Source organism: Jaculus jaculus, chromosome 5 (assembly GCF_020740685.1).
Source record: "Jaculus jaculus isolate mJacJac1 chromosome 5, mJacJac1.mat.Y.cur, whole genome shotgun sequence".
NCBI lineage: Eukaryota > Metazoa > Chordata > Mammalia > Rodentia > Dipodidae > Jaculus > Jaculus jaculus.
Window position 1 is genome coordinate 50,845,631 of NC_059106.1, and position 16,806 is coordinate 50,862,436.

A 16,806-nucleotide genomic window follows, 5' to 3' on the forward strand; every position below is an offset into this window, starting at 1 on the left:
TATGCTTTCAAACTGAGGCTCAGAGAAGTCAAGGCACTTGCCTAAGGCCACACAGCCAGGATATGGTAGAGCTGAGATTGGAAACAGGCAGCACTTGGTGGCCAAAATATATGAAAATATATTTTCAGGTCACACTGCCTCCAGTTTACACAGAGAAGCAGCTCTTCCCTAGAAACATGAGTCAGACAGCTCGGACCAGCAAGGCTATAGGTCACCAAACCCCATGTCCCTGTATATTTGCTCTCAAAGCCTTATCCACTGACAGGCAGCGAAGTCCGTGGTCAAGGTTAACCTCTGGTGACAGGAGACCCTGTAGATCCTTTTCAGACATGATTCCTTCCCCAACATGCTCAGCAACATGAGTATATGTCTGCCTCCCCCACTCTCTAAAACCTAGCCCCTCCCTGGCACCAGCTAACAATTCAGAAGGCAACTGAAGCAAAACGAATCGTTAGCCTGAGGCTCGGGCTGTTGATTTATTTCTGGGAAGGGCCTACGTCCCCTGTGACGGTGACCTCCATTAATGTTGACGTGTTCAAAGCCGTGTATTGGGATGCGGTGCGCCTCTTCTGTCCCTTTAAAGAGCCTGCTGTTAAGTTTCAAAGTCCCTCACTGGCAACCCGAGGAGTGTCTGGAGCACGATTTCTCTAGGAAGAACATTCCATCAAACGCGCCTGATAAATGCGGCCTTTGTGGCTACCGACACTCCACTCGGACCCTGAGGCTGGTGCGAGGGCTTCCCTTGTAGCATGAAGGAAGCCGCCTTCTGATGTGCTCTGCTGTTTGCTAAGCTGGCTCCCTGGCCTGGCCAGAGCTGGAGTTCCAGATGGCCAGTTCTGTCCCAGGACCCAGAACTACCAGGTGCTGTGGGCCCTCACACACCTGAGACTGTAGATGCTGGGCATAAAGCCTTCACATTGCACTTCCACCATTTGTGGCCAAGCTCCATTGCTCTCTGTCTATAGAGGGATGTGAAGCCCAAAGGCTCAGGGGCTCTGCCTAGGGTCCCACCGCCCAGTAGGCTTGATCTCGAGACTTGACCCCTGAGTAGTTCTCTCTGCTCTCCCTAGAATGTTAGCATAGACTGATATCTCTTTTTTTTTGTATTATTATTATTTTTTTAATGAGAGAATTGGCGTGCAAGGACCTCCAGCCACTGCAACTGAACTCTAGACATGTGTGCCACCTTGTGCACATGGGCAACCTTGTGCACTTATGTCACCTTGTACACTTGGCTGATGTGGGATCTGGAGAGAGGAACATGGGTCCTTAGGCTTTGTAGGCAAGCGTCTTACTGCTAAGCCATCTCTCTAGCCCTAGACTGAACTCTTATAGGCAAGCGAGGACCATGGCACACTATCACTTTGACATGAACACGTCTCAGTATGGGGGTGTCAGGAGAGAACCTTGGCCCCTTCTCTGTGAAGAAAAGCACAGGCTTCACGGTTCTGGGTGGTCTTTCCCCCACTGGCATTCCCATTGATCTCTGTGGTTTTCTGATGCCCTGCCCCTGTGGGGAGAAGCTGTTGGACAATAGGTTGGAGTCCAGGCTGGTCCCCAGGGCCTCTGTTCATCAGATGTTAAGCCTCAGTCATCTCTGTTCGGAGTCTCCAGATCGATGTTCTCACTTGGCCTGGCCAGGCTGGATAGATCTCATCTTAAAGACACAGGCCTCTTTTTGGAGCCCTCTGTGGATGCCTGGTGGAGGAGGACTATCTTATGCTCCTTTGCACTCTGTTCTTAACAGGCCCATCACACTCTGAGGTGGGCAGGGCTGAGCACATATAGTTTCTGGGAACCAGTAACCATTGAGCACTAGGGTCTTCTTTCTTTATTTTTTTTAAATCTTTTTTATTTTTCCTTTTATTTTAGAGAGAGATAGAGAGAATTGGCAAACCAGGGCCTTAGCCACTGATAACAAACTCCAGCTGCTTGCACCACCTAGTGGGCATGCACCACCTTGGGCTTGCCTCACCTTTGTGCATCTGACTTACATGGGATCTGGAGAGTCAAACATGCATCCTTAGGCTTTGCAGGCAAGTGCCTTAAACCACTAAGCAATCTCTCCAGCCCAAGAGTCCTCTTTTTGATGGAGACACAGGGCTCAGTTTGTGGTGTTAATTTGCCCAAGGAGGGACAGAGCTGGACCACAGTCCTATTTCTCTGATTCACAGGTCCTTGTGCAAAACAGAGACCTACTCAGTTTGGGAGAAGACCTCATGCTCACCTCAGCTACTGGTCTGAGACATCCTGAAGCCCTCAACTGCTCACTGTATTGGGGCCACAGTTCTAGATTTACTGGGACTGGGTCCCCCCAACCCCCGCAAATCTGCTTCATGGAAGTTAAGGACAGGAGCCATTGAAGAGGACTCTGCTGGCCAATGAGTCACCTTCTCCCATCAGCCCATCGAATCAGGGTCTCTGATACCAACTCAGGGCTGCAGCCAGTGCTTAGTGTTCTGTCTTGAACAAGACATGGCAGTTCTCCCACCTCTGGGCTATGTCTCTTTCCCAAATCCAGGGAAGCACTGCCTGGAAAGAGAAGGCTCCTCGGCAGATTTGGGGCAAGGGAGGGGACTAAAGAGGATAAGAGATGGGAATATGATTAGTATGAGGGTCAGCCCTGGCCATGCATGTCCTCCTTCTATCCCAGCAGCCAGGAGTGGTGCCCTGCCTGGCAGTATCCCCTAATGCCTGCGCCTAAGCTCCTGAAAGGCACCCAGGTTACACTGTGCAGTGGATCCAGGGCTGGGTTGGCTCCATTCACCTGTCACTGAGCAGCGGGTGGCTGTGCAGCACCTCCCTCATGCAGGTGCTCTTCCCAGTGTGGGCTGGGATGTGTGAGTCCTGGCAGGCGCCATGACTGGGTGTCCTGAGCTCCCCACCAGCAGGGGCGGGCCAGTGCTATGCAGGGCATGAGGAAGGTTCTGAGCCAATCACATAGTCAGAGAAGGGAGCCTCCAACCCCGGATCCTCCACAGCAGTGCAGGGGACAGCCACCCTGTGGGCTTTTGTCTCCCAGGGTGTGGAGATGAGATGCTGATGCTGCCCAACATGGAACTTCTGCCTCCTTGGTTGACTAGCTGGTTCTCTCATTGTGCGGGGGAGACCTTGTCGCCATGGAGGGAGCCAGATTACACCTCGATACTTGAGGGACAGAGAAACTATGGACCTGGGGACACAGGCAAATCCAAGTGTCTTCATTCCTCCCTCTCTCCCTCCCTCTCTTCCTCCTTCTCTCCTTCCTTCCCTTTCTCCCTCCTTCCCTTTCTCCCTTCTTTCCTTTCTTCCTTCCTACCTTCCCCCCTTCCTTCTTTCCTTCCAAGGGGAGACAGACCGGAGAAGAGCACACTAGCTGAGGGTAGATCTGGGAGACCTGGCCCAGTGCTGTCACGGGACTGGGAGCATAGGGACAGACTGAGGATGACCATATCCAGCGGGGCCGAGGCGCAGGCCTGGGTGTGCCATTTGCTAAGTGTCCTGAGATGGGACAGGCTTGGTGCTGCTGCCCTGAGTCCACCTGGGGATGCGCCCTTCCTAATGCCTGACGGTGTCGTGTATAGGAACAGCAGCGTCTGCGTGGGCTGGGGAGGAAATCTATTTCTCAGCTAGGAAATTATTGAATATTTAGGAGCTAGAGCAGGTCGTTTAGAGGGAAATGAATTTCTCCCGCTTCCTCTGGCTGAGATAAATCAGCACAGGAGCTCTGTATTTTCATTTACCCGCAGAATGGTCTGGATGGGTGTTTATGCAGCACGAGAGCCATCGCTCTTCCGGAAGTGGTGGCAATCGCATCTAGAGCCATCAGCTACCTCTTAATGCTGGCGTGGTGATGCTGAGGGTCGGCCCTGGCCATGCATGTCCGCAAGGACCTATTGCCCAATAAGGGGAGCTTCGGCTGGCAATCCACTGGCCATTTGCAATGCTCTATGCTTCAGAAGGTTGAGGTCTGGCAGACCTTAGCAGGGGGCTGAGCAAGTTCTAGGCTTTAGGCAGTAAGAGTGGAAGAGGGGGTGGAAAGACTGTCAGAGCCCCAGGATGGGAAGGAGTATTTTATTTTGAGGCTCTGCCCTCCATGCACGAACCAACTGGTGAAGTCATGACCCCACAGTGGTTACCGATGTCCTCACAGGACCTGCACTGTTCAAAGCAAGGTAGTTCTCTCTCTCTCTCTCTCTCTCTTTCTTTCTTTTTTTCCTTTTTTCTCTCTCTTTCTTTCTTGTTCCATTCCCTTCCTTCCTTCCTCCCTCCCTCCCTCCCTCCCTCCCTCCCTTCCTTCCTTCCTTCCTTCCTTCTTCTTTTTTGCATTTGTAAGTAACCAGCTAGGGGAGGGCTCACAGAGGGAACCAAAAGAGATGTCACACCACCTACTTCAGCAGAACTGGAGTTCAGCCTCTGTTCTAATCTCATCCCTCAGTGGTAGTGCCCTCCACTCAGGAATGCCAGCTTCTTTGGGGGGTCAGCCCTCTGAGTCCAAACCAATCAGTTATCTCTCAGGACTCACCTGAACCTGAGGGCAAAGCCCATCCCAGTTAGCTGTAAGGGGTCTTAGCAGGTGGGCAAGGCCTTCTTTTACTCCTTCTTGCTCGTTCACCTTGCCTCGCTTGAACCTTGGGTCCATCACTGGTAAGGCCTCCTTCTATCCCAGCAGCCAGGCTATCCATAGTGCTGGAATGGGGGAAGATATATATCATATATATTTAAGAGAGAGAGAGAGGGAGAGGAGATAGAGAATGGGTGTACCAGAGTCTCTACCACTGCAATCAAAGTGCAGACACATGTGCCACTTTGCGTATGTAGCTTTATGTGGGTACTAGGGAATCAAACCTCTTTGGGTTTGCAGGCAAACGCCTTAAGCACTGTGGTGGTTTGATTCAGGTGTCCCCCATAAACTTAGGTGTTCTGAATGCTAGGTTCCCAGCTGATGGATATTTGGGAATTAATGCCTCCTGGAGGGAGTGTATTGTTGGGGGCGGGCTTATGGGCTTTATAGCCAGTTTCCCCATGCCAGTGTTTGGCACACCCTCCTGTTGCTGTGGTCCACCTTATGTTGGCCAGGGGGTGATGTCCACCCTCTGCTCATGCCATTGTTTTCCCCTGCCATCGTGGAGCTTCCCCTCAAGCCTATAAGCCAAATAAACCTCTTTTTCCCAGAAGCTGCTCTTGGTTGGGTGCTTTCTAACAGCGATGCAAACCGGACTGCAACAAGCACTAAAGCATCCCTCCAGCCTGGAAAGTTTTTTTTTTTTTTTTTAATTTCTTGTTTTACTACTCCTATTATCTTTTAGTTTTCCTCTTACGCCTTGGCCCCTTTCCAATTTTCCTGGAAAAGCCCCTTCACGTTGTTCTTCCACTTCCATGCTCAGCCTCCCACATGGGCTCCACGTGGGTATATATTCCCATCCCAGCCCCTCCCTTGATTCATGAACTCCCCTAAGTAAACGCAATGGTTTATAACCTATCCTTCTCAGTATCTGCATTTCAATTCTTTGTTAAAAATAGACAAAAACCCAAAGATAGGAGTTCATAAACTTTCCTTAAACTCCAAAATTCCCATTTCACACCCATAAACATTTTGACATGCAGGACAGAGAAGAATAAAGGGCATGAGAGAACAAAACAGGGAAGCACTGCCTGGAAAGAGAAGGCTCCTCGGCAGATTTGGGGCAAGGGAGGGGACTAAAGAGGATAAGGGATAGGAATATGATTAATTTCCACTATATTCATATATTAAAGCTCTCAATTAAATAATAACAAAAGACTGAGAGACCTAACAAAGTGACTGGTTAGGCAAAGGATCTAAGCCATGAATCCAGAGGATTAGAGTGTGCTGGATTTAAGTTAGGCTTAAAGAAGGATTGCTTGTTAGAAGCTAGCTGAGGTATTGTTCTTCTGTGAGACTGGTCGGAGTACAGGAGGCCCTCATTTATGGAGAATAGAGAGAGGGGCTGGACTAAATGACCTCGATGTCCTTCATGCCCCAGAACAGCAGTCTATAAGTGTATTGAAAACTTTCTGCCTTGGCCCTGGGCACTAACACTTCCTTTTTAGCATCAGGCTTTCCTAGGCTGGGTAAACTTTCCCCATTAGGGGCCCTATTGGCAATGCATTCTTTTTTGCATCATAGGATTCTGTCCCAGTGGCCCGGCTCCATGGAAGATGGATATGTGAGCTGGTGGATGTGGCCACGTGGTGACCTAGCCCTCCAGTGGTGGAGAGGAATACATGTTTGTGGCTCTTGTCTGTTTCTGAGGAGACTCTATTTCCTTCCTCTGATTGGAGAAGACACTGTTTCCTGGTAGCAAAAAATTAAAATGCCACAGCAGGGTGGAAAGGGAACATGGTGGGAGTCCCTCTCCCTTCTCTGAGTTCACAGTGTTATGTGTCTGTGTACACTATGAGCTAAGGCTGGATTCATTTTAAAGGCCATCTTGAGCAGACTGCATTTACCAAGGCTGTTGTGTTTTGAGTTGTAAATTGATTCTGGCTCCAAGGAAATCTGGAGGCTTCCACTGGGAAATCGAGCCTAGGGGGATGGGAGGTAGATGAAGGAGGCTTTTCTTTCCTGGGGTGTTCTCAAGAGACAGTGTGCCTTTGGGGGACACCAGGCAGAGCTGTGAGCTATGTGAAGAGGGAGGGACAGGAGAACGAGGGGCCCCCAGCTGACCCTGATGGCCAGGAGGAGGCAGAGCCTAGCCATGGGAAAGGATGGGAATCCTAGCTCCCCATGAACGGCACATGCTCAGGTGCTCTCCCAGTCTAAGACATTCCAGAAACACCCTTAGAGTAGTGGTAGGGATGTCCCCCTCTTCTTCTCCAGAAACACCCAGACCCTGAGAGAAGAGTGGCCATTCCAAGAGAACGCATCTGTTCCCAACAGTGACATGATCAGTGGAGAGGCAGAAGAGGTGGGCCCCTGGGCCAGCTGTCCATCTCCATGCAGAGAGGAGGCCTGGGCTCCAAAGTGAGGAACATCATGTCTCTTTGCCTCTTCCCCCTGTAGGCAACCATTTCACTTGTTCCCAGGGGATTTAATGTTACCTGAGGCCACCCATGGAGAGTGTGGGCCCCAGTGAAAGTTCTGGGGTCACTTCTCAATCTTCCTGTACTTCCTTGTTAACAAGTCACTGGAGACATTGAATACCTTATGCTAAGTCTCACCTTGATATGGGAGGCTCTGGAGGAAGTTCTCTTTTCGCTAGAATCCAAAAACTCCCTTTCTTTCCTTCTTTCTTTCTTTCTTTCTTTCTTTCTTTCTTTCTTTCTTTCTTCCTTTCTTTCTTTCTTTCTTTCCTTCCTTCCTTCCTTCCTTCCTTCCTTCCTTCCTTCCTTCCTTCCTTCCTTCCTTCTTTCTTTCTTTCTTTCTTTCTTTCTTTCTTTCTTTCTTTCTTTCTTCCTTTCTTTTTGGAAAAAGGGCTTAGTTTCCAGGAACACAATTCATCATGGTGGGAAAGGCATGGTGGCGGGAGCGTGAGGCCCTTGGTCACATTGCCTCCCCAGTCAGGAAGCAGAGAGCAGTGACTGTTAGTGCTCAGCGTTTTCTCCTTTCTACTACTTAAAACTTTTCCATTGATAATGGTCATACATGTGTGCAATGTATTTTGTTCATAATCTCCCATCCCCCACCACTGAGCACCTTTCACTTTCCAACTAATACTTCTTTCTTTCTTTACCTTATGTTTTATTTGTTTATAAGCAGAGAGGAAGAGAGGGAAAGAGAGAGAGAGGAGAGAAAGAGAATGGGCATGTCAGGGCCTCCTGCCACTGCAAATAAACTCCAGATGTATGTGCCACTTTGTGCTTCTGGCTTTATGTGGGTACTGGGGAATCGAATCCAGGCCATCAGGCTTTGCAAACAAGCACCACTGAGACATCACTCCAGCCCATCCCTCTTTGTTTTTATTTTTTTACTTTTAACTTTTTCAAGGTAGGGTCTCATTCTAGGCCAGACTGACCTGGAATTCACTATGTAGTCTCAGGCTGGCCTTGAACTCACAATGATACTCCTACCTCAACCTCCTGAGTGCTGGGATTAAAAAGGGCGTGCACCACTATGCCCAGCCCATCTCTATTTGGATGTGCCCCCCCACCCCAGGTAGTATCTTGCTCCAGCTCAAGCTGACCTGGAATTCACTATGTAGTCTCAGGTGGACTTCAATTCACAATGATCCTCTTACCTCTGCCTCCCTAGTGCTGAGAGTAAAGGCGCATGCCACCACGTCTGGCTTGATGTCTTTTTTTTTTTTTTAACCCTACTCCATCATTCACGATGGGATGTTGTTGGGCCTAATATTGTGTAGATCTTATGCAGGTAATGACAGCAACCGTGAGGTTATGAATGTGACACTCACCTCACGTCTGGAAACCAACATTACCAAGCGCTCCTCTGACTCTATAATCTTCTCCCTATTCTGCAGTGGTCCCTGAGCCTTGGAGGGGGTGGTGTAGATATCTCCTTTAGTACTGAATACCCAACAGTCATTTTTTCTTAGCATCCCAAGATTCTTCATGGCGAAGCTGGGCTGTAAACTTCTGGGATAGGAGCCTTGATTGCCTTGTGTTATAGTTGGGTCCTGACCCAGTATGTGTCCAGAAGCAGCTGTGGGAAGAGGGGGTGTATGGAAGGACACCCCACGGAGGGCTGCCCTCAGGGATGGGCGTAAGACACAGAAAAACTGAGTGGTGACACCCACACACCTCCAGTGGCCTTGGGCTTCTCGCGTCTTCTTCCCCAGCAGCCGATGGCTCTGTCTTCTACACAAACATGTTACGCCTCAGATTAATTTCAGGTTGGCTGGATCCAATTTGGTTATCGAGTTTTAAAAAAAAAAGTAGGAGGTGTAATTAAAAACCAGTAACAACAGTGAAACAGAAGTTCGGCTATCAGAGCTGATTCTTCAGGGGGCTCACAAAGCGGAGGGTGTGTGAGCAGCCTTGGGTAGTTGTGGAAGCTGTTGTTTGGAAGGGAGCAAGGGGACATCCTGCCTCCCTGTCTCTTCTGCAGTTCCAGGAGGACCCTGAGGCCAAGTATGTCCACGACCCCCAGGTCTCCCTCTCCCGGAAGCTGTTTCCCCCTCCATCTTCTCCTGCACTGGGATCCCACAGCCTCGGCCTGCGTGTGTTCATCTGTGATCACCGACACCCACCCCGGCCCTCTCTGGCGCTGTGTATCCCTTGGGGGAGTACAGAGCCAGCAGTGTGGGCTGAAAGGGATATCCCAGGGTGCGGCTTCTAACTCTCATGACAGCTAATGGCCATAGCTAGCCATTAGTGAGCACCTACTGTGTGCACAAAGCTCCTCCTTCCCATAGCCCAGTGGAATAGGGATTCTTTGGCCAGATTTAAAAAAATATTTTATTTTTATTTATTTATTTGAGAGAGAGAGATACATAAATAGGCATGGGGAGAGAGAGAGAGAGAATGGGAGTGTTAGGGCCTCCAACCACTGCAAATGAACTCCAGATACATGTGCCCCCTTATGCATCTGGCTTACGTGGGTCCTGGGTAGTCGAACCTGGGTCCCTTGGCTTTACAGGCAAGCACTTTAACCACTAAGCCATCTCTTCAGCCCCAAGATTTTTATTTTTTTCTTGAAGAAGGGTCTCACTGTAGCCCAGGCTGACCTGAAACTCACTCAGTAGCCCCAGGGTGGCTGCAAACTGTGATCCTCGTGCCTCATTCTCCTGCCCAAGGTTAACAGCCAGAAAGTGCTTCCGATGGGTTCAGCTGTTCCTGCCACCTCACTGCTCAGCTGGGAACAGATACGCATGCACGCACTCATACACACACCCATTCACACAGACAAGGCAAATTTGAAGAGTCCACAATCAGGGCAGGAGAGCACTCTGTCCTCACTGTGATGGGTTACCAGTCCTGCTGGCCCCTGACAAGAACTTGCTGGGTGACCTGAGTGGTCACTCAGCCTCTCTGAGCATATGGTACTGTGAGAGGAGGGCCCGGATGTCACCGTGTCTAGGTTCCTACTGGGCTCCTCTGTTCTCTGCTTTTCAACACCTCTAATGCCCACAGTTGTCAGACCCAGGGTTACCCTGGGAAGCAGGGCTGGTCAGCAAGTGGTGGTGGCTGCAAACTTCATTCTGATTTGCAGTAATTCTTCAAGAGCAGCCAACTCCAGGCTGGGAGTCAGACACAGGTGTCTTTGTACTAACGCATGCATATTATTCCTGTCTTAATTAGCAGCCAGTACTTAACAACCCAGGTGATTTTTCAACTTCCCTTGGAAAATGGGAAGGCTGGGAGCTGTGAGATCTCACTCCTGGCATAGTCTTTGCCTCTGGCCTCATGGGCACAAGGGCTGCCTTTTCTCTTTGCAGGAAGTGGCAAACTCTTTTCATTAATTATTTCTTTTTGATTTTTAAATTTTTATTTATTTATTTAAGAGACAGAGAGAGAGAGAGAACGGGTGCACCAGGGCCTCTAGCCACTACAAATGAACTCCAGACACATGTGCCACCTTATGCATCTAGCTTATATGGGTTCTGGGGAGTTGAACGTGAGTCTTTTGGCTTTGCAGGCAAATACCTTAAACACTAAGCCATTTCTCCAGCCCTTCATTAATTATTATTTTTTTTTTAAAAATTGATTTATTTGAGAGGGAAAGAGCGAGAGCAAGAGAGAGAGAGAGATAGATAGATAGATAGATAATGGGCATACCCGGGCCTCCAGCCACTGCAAATTAACTCCAGATGCATGTGCCACCTTCTGCATCTGGCTTACTTGGGCACTGGGGAATCAAAACTGGGTCCTTAGGCTTTGCAAGAAAGAATCTTAACCACTAAGCCATCTCTCTAGCCCCATTAATTAACTTTTGATACAGGGTTTCATGTAGTCTAGGATAGCTTCAAATTGGCCATGTAGTCAAGGATGACCTTGAACTTCTGATCCCCCTGCCTTGCCTCCACCTCCTGAATGCTAGGATTCTGTAAGCATGTGTCACCATACCCAGTTTATGTAGTGCTAGGGATCAAACCCAGGGCTTCACGAATACCAAGCAAGCTGCATCTGTAGCCCTGATCACGTTTTGCTTTTTTTTTTTTTTTAAATATTTTATTTATTTATTAGTGAGAGAGAGAGAGAATGGGTGCACAAGGGCCTTCTGCCACTGCAAACAAACTCCAGACACATGTGCTGCTTTGTGCATCTGGCTAACGTGATCCTGGGGAATTAAACCTGGGTACTTTGGCTTTGCAGGCAAGCCCCTTAACCACTAAGCCATCTCTCCAGCCCCATTTTGCTTTTTTTTTTGGTTTTTCAGGGTAGGGTTTCATTTGAGCCCAGGCTGACCTGGAATAATTCACTACGTAGTCTCAGGGTGGCCTTGAACTCACCATGATCCTCCTACCTCTGCCTCCCGAGTCACCACGCCCGGCTCCATTTTGCTTTTTTTTTTAAGACAGGTTTTCACTCTGTAGCTTGGAACTTGCTATGAAACCCAGGTTTATTCCAAACTGTATATAGCTAAGGGTGACCTTGAACTCCTGATCCTCCTCCCTTCACTCCTCCAGTGCTAAGATTACAGATATGCACCACCTTGTTTACGCATTGCTGGGGATCAAACCTACTGTCTTGTGCTTGCAAGTCATCTACCAAGGAAACCACCTCCCCAGCCCGGAAAGTGATACAGATTAGGAACAAAGTAGCTTTTTCTGTCAGCTGGGGACTGGCTGTAGAAACAGATGCCACTCTGCCCTGGTGAGAGGGGAACTCCAGACTCAGCCTCATCCAAGATGGCCGCAAGCAGCTGCGGCAGCTCCTGTTTCTTTCTTGGTGAGCTTAGCTTCAGCGGGTGGGCCTTTCCTGTCAGTGTTCCTTGCCCATCAGCCAATCAGGGTCCTTCTTACACACTTAACTTGGCAATGAGGCTCATCCTAATTGGATGTCTAACTTCTAAAAGGACTTGATGCCTCCATGTGACACTTGGCTATTTTTTCTTCCCTTCCTAGTCTGGCTGGGATGTGGGCTAACTTCTCTTGGTTTGTGTGTTTTTTTGTCTTTTTTTTTTTCCTCTCCCTTCATCTCAACTCTTCCTAAAATAAATCTCATGACTTTCTCTTTCTGACTCCAAGTTTTCCAATTTTTTGATCACGTGGACAAGGACCTAAGGTTTTGGGTTCATAAGACTGGGTCCTTACAGATGATTGGGCTTCTGCGTGAGAAGGAAAATACTTACTAGCAGAGGCCAGTAAGTTAAAAAGGAGATATAAAGGGAAGAGAAAGGAAGGGAGGAGGGTACTTAATAGGTTGGTATTGTATATATGTAAGTACAATGATTGAGATGGGGAAGTAATATGATGGAGAATGGAATTTCAAAGGGGAAAGTGTGGGGGGGGGAGGGTATTACCATGGGATTTTTTTAATAATCATGGAAAACGTTAATAAAAATTAAAAAATGAATAAATAAATTAGAATCATATTTAAAAAAAGGCTGGGTCTTGTGTTATGATAGAGATCTGATTTCCACCCCACCCCCTGAAGCCAAAGCTTCAATCCTGTGACAAAGCTTCTTTAATTTTAATTATTTTGTGTTGTTATAGATTGAACCTAGGGCCTTGCACATATTAGAAAAGAGCTCTACCATTGTACAACATTCCCAGCCCTAATGACAAAGTCTTCATGCCTCAGTTTCCTCATCTGTGAGGTGGGGGATGATGCAACCTTTTTCCCAAGGTTCTTGAGGGAATTATGAGTTAATTCCTGTTGGTTAGTTTAGTGCCTGGAGAACAGGGCTGTCTCCTGTCCTGATGATTATCCCATGTGTATCAGTCAGGAGGGGCTGAGTAACAAAATACCACACTGAGGGCTTAAACAACAGAAACCCATCCTCTGGCCATATCAGGAGGCTGCAAGTCTGAGACCAAGATGCTGCTGGGGTGGTGTTTCATGAAGCCTCACTTCTCTGCCTGTGGACAGCTGTCACCTTATTGGGCCCTCTCATGGCCTTTACTCTGTGTGGGGTCATCCATGGGGTGTTTATTTCTTCTCATGTGGACTCTAGCTGTGTTGGATTCAGGTCCCACTCTGTGACTTCATTGACTCAGGTAGGATAAAAGATCTTCCTGTTATAGTCTCCACAAGGGTGACCAACATTTGTGATTTTAGGAGACTGAGAAGGCTCTTGGGAAGTGAGACTTTCAGCTTTTCATACCTGTATAAAAATATAGGGTCACACTACATGTGTGGTCCAGGCTGACCTCACATTAATGTTCCTCTGGCCTCAGCCTCCTAAGTGCTGGTATACATGGGCACAGGAGTGGCAGCAGTCCACTTTCATTCTGATAAAAACTTCCATCCTTCCTTAATTTTCTCTACCATATCCTGAGTTCTGCCTTGAAGTGATAACAATACCCAGGAAAGGTAGTGGGATGAGGAGATGCCCCATGCTCCAAGGTACTAGCCACAAAGGAGGAGGGCAGGCAAGTGGCATGGGAACTGGTGAAAGTCCAGACTCTGGAGGGTTAAGCCTGCCTCTAGGAAATGCAGCCTGTGAGCCAGAGGAGGGAAGCAGCCCTGCGCTATCATGATTAATGTTATTGCAAAGACTTAATTTCCCCTCTTTCGGGAGTGTTGGCGTGCTGTGGAGCAGAGTGCTGTCTCTTGATTTGCTGTGTCTTTTCCTTGGAGTAATTTGGAACAAGGTCACTGTTCATAGGGTGTCTCCTTGTCTCTGATCCACCCTCATGACAGTCCTGGGAACAGAAGGACACTGTCTGACAGGGGAGGTGACACGATGGGTGTAACAGTCTCCTCCAGTACTCTCTGTAGCCTCTGGGAAGGGAGAGGTGGGGTCTGGGGTGGCACACACACCTTTCTGCCGGCTGTGCCCTTGGCGATTGAGACACTTCCCCAAGTCTTAGTTTTCCCACCTGCAAAGTGGGCACAAGGACAGTGTTTCCCCTTCTGGATGGTGGTGAGCAGCCATTTGCACCCTGCCACCTGGGCACCAGGGATTGACTGTCCTCTTGCCAGGGCCTCTGGTGATGGCTTCAGGGCTGATCCATGGCCCTCATGTGGGGGGGCAAAGGTCATGAAGATGAAATGTGGTGTCAACTCTTGGCATCATAGGAAGTACTCAGTGTGTATGGTACTTATCACCTATATCACCACCACCATTGCCATCATCATCACTACCATTATCATTGCCATCATCACCACCATCATCATTACTATCATCACTCTCATGATCAGCATTATCAACATCCCATTACCATCACCTCCAGCAATACCATCATAACCATTACTTCCACTATCACCACCACCATCATCACCATCACCACCATCACCACCTCCATCACCACTATCACCATCATCATTACCATCACTTCCACCATCATCACCATCACTACCATTATCATCACCATTGCCATCATCACCACCACCATCATTGCATCTTCACTGCTGGCATCACCACCCTCTTCTCCTTCTGTTCTAAGCAAAGACCTGACAGTCTCACACCAGCCACTTTTATACAGAAGAGGGGAGACTAGAACTGAGGCTGCTGCCGTATGGGTAGAGGTCAGGAGACAAAGGGCTATACCTGGCATTACACCTTGGAACTGTCTACATGGAATGAGCCCTGAAGATTGTGTCACTAATGTTGGGTATTGTGGGGCAGTCTGTAATCTCAGAACTCGAGAGACTGAGGCAGAAGGATGCTGAGTTAAGGACCAGTCTAGGACACATAGCAAAACCCCGTCCCAAACAAACAAATAAAGCAATAATCAAAATAAATAAATAAATACATACTTTTTAAAACTATCTAATTTCTTCATCTAACAATCATATGGGAAGATTGAGACTAGCACTGCTGAGGGTTTTAAGTGTTGGAATTGGACAGTCCTGAACTCAAATTTATCCTTCTTTTGATGGTTGTGTGACCTTGTCGAAGTCACCTTACTCATAGACTCTTAGTCTCTTTATCTGTAAAATAGGGGGTTGTAGCCAGATTCCAGAGTGCTTCTAATGACCCTCCTCTCCTGGCACCTGAAACCTGACCTGTGTCTGCCTATATTGCCCAGATTGGGCCAGGACTGCTAGTACTCACTTCTGAGCCTGGGAGGAAAGGGTATAAGAGGTGCTATGGTCTTTCTCTTTCTCTTTCTCGTTCCACTTACCCTAGGACAAATCAGCTGTTGTGCCTTGAGGTCCTGAGGCCACTCTGCAGAAAGACCCCCCATGGAGGAGTGGAGGCCTGCCAGTGATCACATGGATGAACTCCAGGATGTGCTGAGACCACAGCCCTGGCCAGCAGGTGACTGCGTCCTCCTGGGAGACCCGGGCCACTCAGCCACACCACTCTGAGTTCTGAGCTCCAGGAGCTGCGTGAGTTCATCAGTGTCTGGTGTTTAAGCTGTTGAGTCGGGGCTCGTTTGCTACACTGGAGTGGATGAGTAGTGGGGGGGGGGGTCTCTCTCACAGATTTTTGTGTGAGGGTTGAATTTATGAAAATCCTCTGCATAGTTTCTTGTGTGTGTTGAAGGTTGCATGAAATGGAACAAACCAGTGATGACATAAGATAGTGGGTCACATCCTCCTGACAACAACCCCGGGATCGCAGAAACACTATGTAACAGGGCTGATGATCCTGCGGCTCCCAGCTGTCCACTTTTTTTTTTTTTTTTTTTTTTTTTTTTTTTTTAATTTTTATTAACATTTTCCATGATTATAAAATATATCCCATGGTAATTCCCTCCCTCCCCACCCCCACACTTTCCCGTTTGAAATTCCATTCTCAATCATATTACCTCCCCATTACAATCATTGTAATTACATATATACAATATCAACCTATTAAGTATCCTCCTCCCTTCCTTTCTCCACCCTTTATGTCTCCTTTTCAACTTACTGGCCTCTGCTACTAAGTATTTTCATTCTCACACAGAAGCCCAGTCATCTGTAGCTAGGATCCCCATATGAGGGAGAACATGTGGCGCTTGGCTTTCTGGGCCTGGGTTACCTGACTTAGTATAATACTTTCCAGGTCCATCCATTTTTCTGCAAATTTCATAACTTCATTTTTCTTTACCGCTGAGTAGAACTCCATTGTATAAATGTACCACATCTTCATTATCCACTCATCTGTTGAGGGACATCTAGGCTGGTTCCATTTCCCAGCTATTATAAATTGAGCAGCAATAAACATGGTTGAGCATGTACTTCTAAGGAAATGAGATGAGTCCTTTGGATATATGCCTAGGAGTGCTATAGCTGGGTCATATGGTAGATCAATCTCTAGCTGCTTTAGGAACCTCCACACTGTTTTCCACAATGGCTGGACCAGATTGCATTCCCACCAGCAGTGCAGAAGGGTTCCTTTTTTTCCACATCCCCGCCAACATTTATGATCATTTGTTTTCATGATGGTGGCCAATCTGACAGGAGTGAGATGGAATCTCAATGTAGTTTTAATCTGCATTTCCCTGATGACTAGTGACGTAGAACATTTTTTTAGGTGCTTATATGCCATTCGTATTTCTTCCTTTGAGAACTCTCTATTTAGCTCCTTAGCCCATTTTTTGATTGGCCTGTTTGATTCCTTATTAGTTAACTTTTTGAGTTCTTTGTATATCCTAGATATTAATCCTTTATCAGATATATAGCTGGCGAAGATTTTTTCCCATTCTGTAGGTTGCCTCTTTGCTTTTTTCACTGTGTCCTTTGCGGTGCAAAATCTTTGTAATTTCATTAGGTCCCAGTGGTTAATCTGTGGTTTTATTGCCTGAGCAATTGGGGTTGTATTTAGAAAGTCTTTGCCAAGACCAATATGTTGGAGGGTTTCCCCTACTTTTT

The 16,806-nt window shown here is 47.8% G+C and overlaps 1 protein-coding gene across 1 annotated transcript in view; it reads left to right on the plus strand.

Moving 5' to 3' along the window:
* The window catches only part of Arhgef10l (Rho guanine nucleotide exchange factor 10 like), a 148,103-nt gene that overhangs the window by 113,639 nt on the left and 17,658 nt on the right, over positions 1-16,806 (plus strand). The gene's annotated exons all lie outside the window — the stretch shown is intronic.